At 41.6% G+C, this 14,739-nt stretch overlaps 1 pseudogene; it reads right to left on the reverse strand.

Annotated features, from left to right (window-relative positions):
- Positions 1-11,957: 11,957 nt before the first annotated feature.
- On the reverse strand, positions 11,958-14,494 carry LOC147018893 (uncharacterized; annotated as a pseudogene).
- Between the last annotated feature and the right edge of the window lie 245 nt (positions 14,495-14,739).

Raw genomic sequence — 14,739 nt, forward strand, 5'->3', positions numbered from 1 at the left:
AAAACATGAATACCGAATATATGTAATGGAGCAAATGTAATGTAGCATGTATGATTGTTTCATCTTCTCCGTGAGGATTTGAGCGAGGAAGCCGAAACTTTCAGGGATTAATGAGGGCACCATGAAGTTGTGCATGTGCAAATTTTGTTTGATTCCATGAATTCTTTTTTTTTTGCCGATATTGGCTTTTTTTTTTCCTTTGGGGAGGGTGGGTGTATTTTTTTGGGGTGAGTTTTGGACAGAGGAAGGAAGATAAGGAGACTTGGTGGTGGAACGAGGAAGTACAGGAAAGTATAAGGAAGAAGGGATTGGTGAAAAATAAGTGGGATAGCCAGAGAGATGAAGAAAGTAGGCAGGAGTACAAGGAGTGGTGGCGCAAGGCAAAGAGAGAGGTGGCAAAGGTTAAGGAAAAGGCATATGATGAGCTGTTTGAGAAGTTGGATACAAAAGAAGGGGAAAAGGATTTGTACCGATTGGCAAGACAGAGGGACCGAGCTGGGAAGGATGTGCTGCAGGTTAGGGTGATAAAGTACGCAAATGGGAATGTGCTGACAAGCGAGGAGAGTGTGTTGAGAAGGTTGATGGAGTACTTCGGGGAGCTGATGAATGAAGAAAATGAGAGAGAGAGAAGGTTGGAAGAGGTGGAGATAGTGAATCAGGAAGTGGGGTGGATCAGTAAGGATGAAGTGAGGACTGCTATGAAGAGGATGAAGAGTGGAAAGGCGGTTGGCCCAGATGATGTACCAGTGGAGGCGTGGAAGTGTTTCGGAGAGATGGCAGTGTGGTTTTTAACCAGATTGTTTAATAAAATCTTGGAAAGTGAGAGTATGCTTGAGGAGTGGAGATTAAGTGTACTGGTTCCGATTTTCAAGAACAAGGGTGATGTGCAGAGCTGTGGTAATTACAGAGGGCAAAAGTTGTTAAGCCACACCATTAAGTTGTGGGAAAGAGTAGTAGAAGCTAGGTTGAGAGGAGAGGTGATGATCTGTGAGCAGCAATATGGGTTTATGCCAGGAAAGAGCACCACTGATGCGATGTTTGCTCTGAGAATGTTGATGGATTAGTTTTGGGAAGGCCAGGAGTTACATTGTGTGTTTGTGGATTTACAGAAAGCTTATAGGGTGCCAAGAGAGGAGTTGTGGTATTGTATGAGGAAGTCAGGAGTGGTAGAGAAGTATGTGAGGATGGTGCAGGATATGTATGAGGACAGTGTGACAGCAGTGAGGTGTGCGGTAGGAATGACGGACCGGTTTAAGGTAAAAGTGGGATTGCACCAAGGATCGACTCTGAGCCCTTTCCTGTTTGCAATGGTGAAGGACAGGTTGATGGACGAGATCAGACCCGAGTTTCCATGGACTATGATGTTCGCGGATGACATCATGATCTGTAGGGAGAGTAGGGAGCAGGCTGAGGCGAGCATCGAGAGGTGGAGGTACGCCCTGGAGAGAAGGGGAATGATAGTCAGTAGGAGTAAGACCGAGTACATGTGCGTAAATGAGAGGGAGGGTGGTGGTATGGTGTGGTTGCAAGGAGTTGAGGTGGGGAAGGTGGATGGGTTTAAATACTTGGGATCAACTGTCCAAAGTAAGGGAGAGTGTGGGAGAGAAGTGAAAAAGAGAGTGCAGGCAGGATGGAGTGGTTGGAGAAGAGTTGCAGGAGTGATTTGTGACAGAAGGGTAGCTGCAAGAGTGAAGGGGAAAGTATATAACATGGTAGTGAGACCAGCTATGTTGTATGGTTTGGAGGAGGTGGCGCTGACAAAAAGACAGTTAGCGGAGCTGGAGGTGGCAGAGTTAAAGATGCTGTGATTCTCGTTGGGAGTGACGAGGATGGACAGGGTAAGAAATGAGTATATTAGAGGGACAGCGCAAGTAGGACGGTTTGGAGACAAAGTGAGAGAGGCGATATTGAGATGGTTTGGAAATGTGCACAGGAGAGAAGCAGAGTATATTGGATGAAGGAAGCTGAGGATGGAGCCACCAGGTAGGAGGAGAATAGGAAGGTCAAAGAAGGGGTTCATGGATGCGGTGAGGGCGGACATGTGGGTGGTTGGAGTGTCAATGGAAGATGTGGAGGATAGATTGAAATGGAGAAGGATGATCCGCTGTGGCGACCCCTAACTGGAGCAGCCGAAAGAAGAAGCAGAATAAGAAGAAGAAGAAGATTTTTCATATCCATTGGTTTATCAAAATACTTTGATTCATCCCTCACAGTTGAACCTTGTTTTCCCTCTTTTGTTCGAAGAAACATGAATCTCAGAGTAAGTTTAGCAGGGGGTTGAGCAGAACTCAAGAACCTTAATTCATCATTAAATATCAATCCCTTTTCTTAAACAAGATGAAATATTGCTGGTTGTTCTGTTGGAATGAGTCCTGCTTTGGTTTTTGAATCCGCTGAATATTCATTGTTTTGAATAGTGTTCACAATATAATCAGGGGGTTGATTAATCTCTTCCAGTTGTTGAAATAATCCATCATCATATTCTAATTCTCCGACATGATCTTATTCTTCCTCCATCATTTGACAAATCTTTTAGCAGTTGAAGTTTTTTAGGAGTATATTCTATTGTGGAAACTGTGAAAGCATCTATAATTTTCTCTTGGGAAGTTTTTAAAAGTGGTTTTAAAAATTTCTCTTGTTTTCTTTCAAATGCTTCTTCACCTGTTAGTTTATGCCTGCATTTCTTCTTAATGTCTTCCTGTTGTTTTACAACTTTTGAAACCAACTCTTGATGCTCCTTAAATCTTCTTGCTCTTTCTTTCACATCCATTTATTTATTGGAAAATGCCGTTCACTGAATTATAAAGGTCAATGGGGAAATTTTCCTTTTCTTCATCATTAAAGTAGATGTGTTCAAATAAATCCTTTTCTTTAAATATTTCATCAAATTCTTTATTAACATTAATACGAGTTGTAATTTCTTCTTCATTAATACTTGTATCTTTGCTTATCATACATTTGCATTGAGTTTCTTCATCAACATCAAAACTGAATGATAAAATCTTCACCCCATTACCACTCAGATGTTTAATAATTTGTCTCATTCCTTCTAGATTAGTTTCTAATATCCCAAGACCAACAGATTTTAGTTTCTTTAACTCACTCTTACAATGTGAATATTTTGTTGTACCAAGAGAAACCACCTCAAATATTTGGCCTTCATCCCTCAATCGCATATGTTGCTCGACTGAAATATAGTAATAATCCTCACCTACTTCTTTCTCCTGGTCACATTGCTCTGGTTGTTGTAGATACAATATGAATCACATGGTGGTTTTTAAAGAAAATTTACAATATTTTCATTTGTACTATTCAAGAACCTTGATTTTTGAAAGTTTTTTTCCAGAAGCAGATTTACCCACAAGATTTATAATAATAGTTGTCATTTATATATGTAATTGTTTATAAAATAAAAAATATATCCCTTAAATATTTTAAATATCTTAAAAAAATATATCTCATCTTGTTTCACAACAATATATTTATATTTTTCAGTCGAGTGCTTCATATAATCCCCAAATTCCTTTTTATTATATAATGGAGAATAATTGTCTCTCCAAAAATTGTTTATATTATATCTATTGAATTTAACTTGAATAAAAGAAAAGTATTGGCATTGTTTCTTATTGAGTGACGAGGGAGTTGAAAGTATGATTGAATGAGATAAATACAATTACAAGAAGAATGTCTCCTTGTGTAGTAGCTATCCATTACCGTTTGGTTTCACTCATTAACACAATCATCAAAGATAACGAGGTTCTTTTTTGTTTCATCCAAATCTTAGGGAGAAGGTATCATCCATATTTTCACTAAGAATACAAGTTATCGGCTTTGATTTCTTTTTATATCTCTGTGTATCACAAAATAGTTGTATTATATCTTCTTTTAAATGTTGCAATCATTTAGTTTGTTTTGAAGTTTAAATAAACCGATTATATCTTCTTTTTGAAGACCAGCATTAAAACCTTGTGGGAGTACTTGATACTCAGGTTGAAAACTTGACTTTGTGAAAATTATCAAATTATCATAATCTAAAAAGTTGGGAGTAAGGAGCATCTTTAAAAGTATGCAGGTTTTTCCACATCCGCTTGAACCAACTATGAGACATCTTCATGAATTTGGAAGATTTTTATGGTTGTTAAATTTTATCTTATTTTCCCAAATGGGTAAAAAATCATTCATTTATATATTTTGAAAACAGGTTATTTAATTTTTTATGGCTTTTTTTGGAAACTCTGTTTTATCCAAAGTTCAGGTTTAATTTCAAGATAATCCATTATTTTATTTCTACAATATCTTGTGTTGATATTTCCCTGAAAATGACAATCGTTAATAATAATATAAATCATCAATCCAAGAAACATGGTTGTCATTTGTTCAGTCTCTTCTCTTGGAAGAAAAGGTGTATTATCACCCTCATACTTTACATTCATTTCTCGAATCTTGGAAAGTAATTCATTTTTGGTATAAATCTCAAAGAATTATATTCCTTTTTATCTTTTTATGATCATTAATTAGAAGACAATCACAGAACATACATTGTCTGTAGGCTTTTGACTCTGTGTTTAATCCCTGCCTTTCACACACAGGACAATTCTCAAATTTGTCATGTGGAGAATCAGGAAATTCAAGAGGCTCAAAATCTCGTAAAATATTCATATTTATAAAGTCAAAATTTACTTCAAATTAAATTCATCTATGGTATCTTCGGTACTTTCATTGGTGCTTTTTTTTTTGTATACCTTGTCGAGGCTCGTGTGAGAACTAACACACAACACACATCAAGGGGGGCATGAGACAAGAGGGGAGGGAGTGGGAAGGCAAAACAGTGGGGAACAGAGACATGAGGAGATCTGTGGAAGGGAGAGGGATGGGACGGGGAACATGGGGAACAGATGATGGACATTACAGGGACTTCAGGAAGGAAAGCAGGGAATTTGAAGGAGGTGGGCTTGGGTGGATTATCGGGGGTAGAAAAGATCGAGGATTTGGATGGGGGATGATGAGAGTTGGTGGTGAACAGCTGTATTGAAGGCCTGGAGGGAAGAATGGGAATGAATAGAGTGAGGGAGTTTATTCCAAAGGCAGGAAAAAAGTGGAATGAAAGAGTTAAGGTGAGCAGTGATTCATGATTTTGGTAGTTTTACCAGAAGGGGGTTGTTGGCTGACCATGAGCGCCCTGCGGAAATGTGGTGGGGACAAATCGCAGAGAGAGCAGGGGGAGTGAGGCTAGAGAGGAGACGATAGAAGACAGAAAGACCACCGACCAACCTGCGGTGAATGAGTGAGAGGCCCAGAGACTCAGCCTCATTGCGAGAGATGCCAATGATCCGAAATGCCTTGGTTTCTACAGCGTGACGCCGAGAAAGGTGGGAGGCAGGAGCACCAGCCCAGAGGGGGAGAGCATTACTCCATCAGGCTGCAGACAAAAGCTTTATAAGTGGTCAGGAGCTCAGGTGGGCCGAGGAAGGATTTGCACGACGTACGATTCCCAGTCGGCGACTGGCTTTGGAGGCGAGCTTTGAAATGTATCTTTCCCAGGAAAAGTCATGGCAGATAGTGAGACCCAAAAGCTTGAAAGAAAGGACTTCTTCCAGAGGATTGTTGAGAAAGTGGATGGGGCGGTTTTCTGAACGGTCCTTTCGAAGAGACATACTGAGAGTGTGAGATTTGTCCGGATTGAAAAACATGTTCCACGTGTTGGACCAGTTTGTGGTTTTACCTGGATCTGCAGTGAGCGAAGAAGCAGTTGCTTGTCGGTCTGAGGGATGACCGATGGTGTGGCAGAGGGTGGATTCATCAGCAAAGAGATATAGAGAATTTTCCAGAGAGTCAGAGAGATCATTGATGAAAACCAGAAAAAGAACAAGGCCCAGAACGCTACCTTGAGGAATTTCAGCCTGGAGAGGAAGAGGGGATGAAAGAACTCCATTTAGGGCCACACAGTGACTGCGACAGGAGAGGAAGTCTGCGAGCAATGAGTGTAGATGGCCTTGGATACCATAGGAAGAGAGATTGGTGAGCAAGGCAGGGTGCCAGACTGTGTCAAAAGCACGTGATATGTCCAGGGATATGGCTCGGATTTCCTGTCTGGCATTGAGGACTTCCATCCATTGTTGGGAGAGCAGAAGCAGCATATCCAGGGTAGAGTGAACTTGTCTGAAACCAAATTGATGATTGGAAATCAAGCCAATGGAGAAGAGGAAGGATTTAATGTCTGAAGCGATGATGGATTGAATAACCTTGCTGATGATTGGGAGAAGGCTGATTGGTCTGTCGTTGCAGGGATCTGTTTTTGCACCTTTTTCTGCAGGGCAGTAATGTTTTCTGATTTCCAAGCAGATGGCAGATGACCTTGAGCAAATGAGAGGGTGAATAGAACAGAGAGAGGGTGAGCAAGAGCAGAAGAGCAGGTTTTCAGGACACGTGGGCTGATGCCGTCTGGACCAGTCGCAGAATCTGAGTCGAGGTTTGACAGCAAGCTCTCCAGCTTGTCAAGAGAAAAGGACACAGAGTCCAGGGACAGTTGGGTGCGACTGGGAAAGGTGGGTAAAGAAAGCAATGGGTTTTGGACACAGGATTTAGCTGCAAACACCGAGTTTATGCATTCAGAGTTTTCACGCGCGGTACCAGCAGTGTGGCCATTTGAGGTAAGGGAGGGGATGGAGGGGGAACATACACCAGAAACAGATTTGATTAGATGCCACCAGGATTTTGAGGAGGGAGAGAGGTTTGAGAGTTCAGACTTCAGATGAGAAAGATGTTGTTTTCTGACTCTCCTGAGGGTAGATACACACTTGTTCCAAGCTTTATGGAAGGAACTGGGATTGCTCTCAGTTGGGTTTGCCTTCCATGAGGCAAAGGCAAGTTGTTTCAGGACAACTGCCTCACCACAAGCTTCAGTGAACCAAGAGCGGGAGGAAGGGTAGGACAACTGAAGACGAGAGGGGATAAATCTGTGCATGAGGGAGAGCAAGTTTCTTTGAAAGAATTCCCAGGATGAGTTCATGTTGGAGAAAGTAGCGATGCACAGGAGAAAGTAGCGATCCCTCATGCACAGGAGACCAGTCTATATGTTTGATGGCTGCTTGGAGACCCTGCCAATCGGCTTGAGTGAAATGCCAGACTCGACGGCGTGAGGTGGTTCTCTGATAATAGCCAGAGAGATGTCCACTTTGACAAGGACATGGTCAGAAGAACCGATTGGAGCATAGGAAGAGCAGCAGATATTGTCAGGGTAATTTGTCAAAATCAGACCCAGAAGAGATGGAGATCCGGGTCGGGAAGTTGACCGATTTAGTCAGTCCCAATGAGTCGCAGAAAGCTTTTGCTGAGGTGCCATGACAGGTGAGAGGTACCCACACCTAGCCAACTGGCATGATGACAATTGAAGTCACCACATATGAGGAAGGGAGAGTTTGGATGAGAAGATAAAAGTTGGTCCATGTTTTCGGTTAGTGAGGTGAAGATGGAGTCATCACTGTTCGCTGGACGGTACAGTACACATATAAACATGAGGTGGGAGTGGAGGGGAAGCCATAGCCAGATATATTATTCCTAGGGGTGTGGGGGAGTGATGGCAGTGCATGGAGAGTGAGGAATGGAGTCTTTGATGAAGAGAGCAACTCCTCCACCAGGACGAGGATCAGGTCTGTCATGCCGGAGGAGGGAGTAACCAGGGAGAGATACTTGGGAGTCAGACACGTCTTGGCGGGGGGGAAGTTTATGTTAGGCAGATTATGTTTGGTTTGTTAGTGGCAACCTGTATGGAAAGATCTGAAAGGTTTGAGTGAAGGCCCCGGATATTTGAGGTCCACACTTTTAATGAAGAGGAATGGGAGGAGGCTTTGGGTGTAGGGGGTGGGGGGAGGGGTAGGGTGAGGGTAAGACAAGGGACGAGGGGGGAGGTAAGGAGGGTTGTTGAAAGAGTGTGGGGGATTGCAGAATAGCTAGGGAGGGGCCGAATGAGGAGAGAAAAGGCTCTCTGGTGCTGGAGGAGAGGGGGAACAAGAGAGGGGGAAGAAGGCAGTTGAGGATTTGAGGAGGTGGAGTGAAGAGATGGAGGTGAGAGGGCAGTGGAAGGAGGCAGCTTTGTGGATGAGAGGGGGGCAACTTTGAGAAGGATGAGTGAGGGGGATGAATGGTGGGAGAAATGTGAGGGGAGAGTTTTTGAGAGAGGTGAGAGGGAGGCTTGGAGGGAAAAGAGTGGGATGGTTGCTTTGAGAGTGAGGGGTGAGAGCGGTGAGTTGGCACTGAAGTTGGAAAAAAAGAATGGTTGATGGAAAGCGAACATTCATAGCAAACTGGGGTTTTAAAAAGTTTTAGGTCAGAGATGCTATTTAACACAATTCTTGATGGATGCAATAAAGGCGAATTCAGAGAATGGAGAGAAGAAACGCTGTAACAGTTGGATTTTTTTAGGCAAGGGATGAAGGAAAGGTCGAATTGAGAGCAGTCTGTTTAAATAGCAGAATAGTAGTGCATTCTGATACAGTAAAGAGTACCATACGTGTGAAAGAGGAAGATGAAGCATTGTAAGAGATCGTTTTTATTATCTTATATATTATTTCCGAGTTTGTGGTTTCGTGTCGCGCTATCTTCGACTTTGTTCTGTGCTCGAGTAACGTGATATTCGGCTTACATTATCTCAAAGACCATATGAGGTGCATGGTACAAAAAAAAATGGTTCTGAAACAGTGAAATCGTATTCCACTTACTGCATTCAAGTAAAATTACTACTGATACTCTGCATCAGTTCCTTACTCAAACACACCCACCCCAACATGTCGCGCAGAGCACGGGTTATGAGAGTTATTATTAAAGTTTGAGAGAGTTTTCAACAGATTAGGTCATGGAAGTGTTGTAGAAAAAAATCGAGGAAGAAGAAGAAGAGAAGAAGAAGAGGAGATGAAGAAGAATAAGGCGAATCAAGAGGGGTGAGTGAGGAAGGAGAAAGGTAGTGTTGTTTTTTTTTAATATTTAAGATAAGAAATAGAGTGATTAGTTGGGAGGGATGGGGGAGATTGGGAAAGTGGGGAAGATAGAAATTGAAGGTCATGGTGAGAAAAAACAAAACACGATCGTACACCGAGGGGAACTGGTAGGCCTCAAGCCTCAAGGATAGGCCTCAAGCACCCAGTAAGACACGGTCGACAAAATCTCACAAAATAGCACAATTTTTGAAACAAAACTGAACGAGGAACACACAGTAACACGTAAATGAGAAAATAAACAGTTAAAACGGGACAGATAACAACTGGAAACTTAACTTTGAGATCGTCAGCAGAGAGCCCTGAAGGAAACCTGTCGACACTCCAAACCCAGAACCAGAAATCCAATCTTTCACAATCATCTAAAAAACTACTTTCATAACTATCGTTTGAACACAAACTCTCGGTATCATAACTGTCTTCTGTTCCAACAGAGATACTATCATCATTTTCATAATCTTCAAAATCCTCAGTTGAATAATGACTCGTATTTAATTAGTGGAAAAAAAAAAACATTACCATCTATATCTGTATACTTTCTTTCATTAACAGATTCAACTACTGCATTTTTATATTAAAGGTAAATTTAAAAATTAAATGGAGCTACTTTAATTGATGGCCTTCCAGGTATACTAAAAGCCCTTCCATTGAAGGAAATTGAAGAACTCATATTACTCACCATAATTGTTTTTATCCAATAGTTGTTATATTTATCTTTATTCAATTACACAACCTCCACATCTTTCTCAGAATCTTTTACAAATGAAGAGATTGCTTGAAACTTGTCTTTTGTGTCTTGATACATTGTGGTTAGTAAGTGAAAAAAGTTGGAGGATAAAATGGTTTTAAGCACAGATTCACCTATAAGTTAAACGGAATTTTCATCAAGAAAATTTTATTATAAGCAAAGTTTTGTTATATAAATATGGTGAATACAACATACTGCAATGCTTGTAATCATGAATATAAATGTTATACTTATAGAAATCATCTTCAAACCAATAAACACACATTAAATCTTTTCAGACAAATATCTCCACTTGAGCAAAAAACAAAACATTGTGATAGATGCGATAATGATATTTTCTTCAAAAAAATTATAATAAACACCTTCAATCACGCAAGCACAAGAACAATGAAGAAAGGGAAGGTGCCACTAAATTCTCCATTGAAAACACTGATGGGGCATTTAAAGGATATATAAAAATAAGATTGTTTCGCTTTCAAGACCCTGGACCATCTTCAATCATTGAAGCTGTTGATATGGTTAAACAAAGTATAGAAACTATTGTACAGTGGATAAGCACAATAATTGTGCGTTTTATGAGAAAAGCATGCATTTCTGACATAGTTAGTGAATACCATAAGGTTTATTTTCAGATGTGGAGGGAAGTCAGATTTGACCTCTGAGGGCCGTGAGAGGTCAAATCCAAGATGGCCACCATTCCACCAGGACTAATGTTCAAACGCGTTTAATTTTGGAAATAAACAGTGCAAAAAACCATTTAAGGTGTCATTTCCAACAAAGTTTGGAATGGCCATTCGTTTGGTGATACTTTTGAGATCGCCAGGAGTCAAGGAAATGCATTTCGATCAAGGTCAAGGTCAAATCACGTTAAAAAAAAACTTTTGGACATTATTTTGGTAAAGACAATGGATTGGACCTATGCAATATAGCGAAACTTCGCTTCCATTTTGACAATGTAGGGATAATAATACAAAAAAATTAACAGAATAGTCCCATGCTGCTAGAGTGGGAGTGGAGTTTCTCAGTTGCGGCTATGACGTTCTGACCTTGGTGAATCCACGTTCCGTGCATGCTTTACGCTGTTGAACACCATTAATTGGGAGATTGCTAGGGCAGGTTTTGTGGTGGTTGTGTGTACCAGCTGAGTCTGATGCTCGAAGTTTGCCCCATCGAGTATCATGTTGACGAGAGCCAAGAGGGCTGGTGGCACAGCCTCCTGCTGGCAATTTGCCTGGAACGACCCATCAAAGGAGAAACTTGAGTCAAAGATCTCTTTGCGCACCACCTGTGCTGCTCGCATTAAGTGCATGGCATCACTGTCATGATGACAGGCCATCATGAGGGCTGGTCCAATGTCCTTCTCAAAACTCAGAATTGTGTCTCTTCCCTGTGAATGTGCCCTCAGATCAGGAAGCGCAGTCAGGCCTAAGTCATATTTGCCACGGCGGCCGTGGGGTCTCCAAAATCTACGGCCACTAGCAATTATACGGAGGCTGCAGTATTTCCACGGTCACACAATGTCGCAGTCACATATGTTTATATTTTTCGGGGAGCCGCACGGCGTATTTAGAAATTGTGGAGACCGAAAACGTGGGGGTGCCGTACGGTCTTTGCTTTGATGTCGCACCTTATGGCATCCCTGCGGCGGCCATAGAATTTTCAAGGCAGACGCAAGGTAGCCTCAAGGTGCCCGCAAGGCGACCGCAGGGGGCCCCTAAGGCGAACGTGCGGCCAGACGGGCGGTAACGAGTGGGTATATATAATTTCTTTTTTTACTGAAATAAAAATATAACAGTTCGGAATATACCAGAATGTGGTGCCCCCAGAATCCGAATTGAATTCGTTCCAGGAGGCTGTTCGGATTGCAAGAAGTTCGACTCCCAAACTATTTTCCCAATAAGAAATAATGGAGTGAATTAATCTGCTCCTGGACCCCAAGAAAACCTACTTTCAAGACACTTTCAACTGAAAATTACCCATGTTTAAGGTAAAATAAGATGAGTAAATGACCTTCGGTGGCGGTGTATTGTATGTAAACTGGTACAATCACCACATCCAAAGGTCCACACAGGCTCGAGCTCCGTCCTGGGTTCCGATCACTCGCGCACTATGCGAGAGCGCTGCCCCCAGGGCAGCTCATCAAACATGATGCCCCCAGAACCACAATCACTTTCATCAAACACATCGGGCTGAGGTAATCATGGATATTCCAAATTACAACATGAGGTAAAGGTGAAAACACGAGGTAAAGTAGCGATCGATACATGAGAGATGCTTTCATGAGTACTTCCACCGACGAACTGAATGAACAAAGCATGAAGATGTGGGTTGAACAGGTGGGGGAGATAAGTGAACAAACATGAATGTTACGTTGCGTTCGGTTTTTTAAAATGTATTCGGTTTTAGGGCAAAATTCATTTTTCATTGATAAGAGACTACGGCAGCCGCATGAATAACGCAAGCACACCGTACGCCCTATGTACGGTCGACGTGGAACACAACTACGGCATGTCGAATTGCTACGGCCAACGTAGAAATGAAAAAAAGTTATAACTCCGCGTTATAATTCCACGGCGACCCCTACGGCCTGTGAAAGATAGCCAAACGGCGTAGCGCCACCCTGAGGCCACCGCAGAAACTCTGCGGTCGCTGCACTTTTCTGTCAATTCAGAGGGTGTGCGGCCGCCGTATCCTCGCCGTAGAGCAAATGTGACTTTGGCCTAAGCAGTCGGTTTTTCAGTCTGGTGGTGTGAATCCGTTTTGGTACAGTCAGACCAAGCTGCTCCAGTCTGACCTTGTACAGCTGAGCGATGTCTGTCAGCCTGAACACAGGATCACTGCCTTCATCAATGTTCATGTCTTCCAAGTATGCCACGAGCTCAGCAAAGGCTATGCCATGCAGGCAAGAATCATCTCCACCATTGCCTTTGGGTGCAGCCTTCCTGGCTCTGTTGTACAGTGAATGCAGACAGTGGTGATGGTACTTGGCCTCAATGGCCATCATGTCCCCTGCTGCAAGCTTGGCCAAAAGAACAGTGTCCTCAAGTTCAAGGGCACACTTCCGCACATTTGTGTTGATGTTGTAGGTTGATGCATTATGTAAATCTACAGAACCAGCAGGCTCATTGCAGAAGAAACAAGTAGGCTCTGTGGACTGTGGATGGCTGTGAGCAGATGGAGTGTGCACAGAAGAGGTACTTCGTTGTCCGTAGCCAATTCTCCCCGACTTTGCTCATCAAACACGTTTTTGTTGAGTTTTAGACAGCATTTCTTGTGCCACTCAGCCCCGTGTGCCTTCAGAATGGATTCTATGCCATTTCCATCATCCAATCGCTCCAGGTGGAGGTCCATTGGCATGTGCTGAAGGGTGTGGAACCGGAGAAGGTCTTCTGTCAGGGATGCATAGCCACTATCAACGGGCTGTTTCGTTGATCTGAGAGGACACTGCAAAGATTCATGTGTTACTAATTGGCAGAGGACACAAATGTCCCAGTTAGTGCTGGGGGTGGCTAGGATTGCTTGGATTTAGAGGGTTGGGTAGGGTCCATCAGGAAGTGATGCTTCGGCATGGTTGCGACGAAATCAGCACGGCAGTAGAGAAGACTCTGAAAGACAAAAACACAATGAAAGCACCAACTACCATGCCACATTTTACATCTAGGCTATCTTCTTAGATACATGTCAATATCCAGGATTTCTTTATTGGTAAGGGTCAACAAAACATAGAACTCCACAGATAATGCATCTATACCCAGCTAGTCTAAGCATGGATATACACAATACATAATGCGCCATATCTGCCTCAACCACACCCTCTGAGGAGCTAAATAACTAAATTATCCACAATGTCATCACTCGGTATTCATTTGCAAATTTCAACTGATTCCTTATTTTTTGATAAATTTTTACCTTGACCTTGACCTAAATTCATTTCCTTGAATTCTGACATTATCAAAGGTATCACCAAATGAATGGGCATCCCCAATTTAGTTGGAAATTACACCGTAAATGTTTTTATGCGCAGTCTGGTTCCAAATTAAGGACGTTTGAACATTAGACCCAGGCGACTAGCGGCCATCATAGATTTGACCTCTCACTGTCCCCTCAGAGGTCAAATATGACTTACCTCCACATCCGAAAATAAACATTATGGTATGACCTAATTATGCTAAAAATTTCATGCTTTTCTCATAAAATGCACAATTTGTTAAAATATGAGAGCTTATCCGCTGTACTACTATAATTAAAAACACATTAAGTGAAATGAAAACTTTTAAGTTTTGTATGGGAGTAAAATTGAATATGGTAAGAGAAGGTGATGAAACTACTCCCTATATGAGGACAAACCCTCACTTTATCTCATCATTTCAAGGTTTTGTAAGATGCGATGTTTACAATGAACTCCAGAGACAAGAACAAGATGTTTATAACACTGTATGTAGTAGGTCGTGGATTTGCGATTACAAAAATAATCTTTTTAGATATACACATCTTAAAATCAGATCCTCTTCAAGCTTCTTCTTATGTTGATTTACCAAAAGAGATAAAACTTAAGAAAGCGGTTGTTAATATTCAAAACAAAGATAATAAATGTTTTCTATGGTCTGTTCTTGCTCACTTACGTCCTCCACAATGGAAACCTGAAAGGGTTGAACATTATGAGAAATACGAGAATACATTAAATGTTAAAGATTTAAAGTTTCCAATGTCATTGAGAGATATTCCTAATTTTGAGAAAAATGAATAATCTATCTGTTAATTTATATGGATTAATGAATACAAACAAAGTTCAGATATTAAAAATTTCAAACAACTATAAAAATGATGAAACACAAATTGACCTTCTCTACTTTACTTCAAAGGAAAAAATCACATGATGCTTTCATCAAAAATTTATCAAGATTAACAAAATCAGAACTATAGAAGAGAAAATGTAAAACGTATCCTTGTAAGAGATGTCTCGACTCCTTTCATACAAAATAACGATTAAATAAACATTCA

Source organism: Eptatretus burgeri, chromosome 10 (assembly GCF_056783735.1).
Source record: "Eptatretus burgeri isolate ZD-2024b chromosome 10, Ebu_testis_v1, whole genome shotgun sequence".
NCBI lineage: Eukaryota > Metazoa > Chordata > Myxini > Myxiniformes > Myxinidae > Eptatretus > Eptatretus burgeri.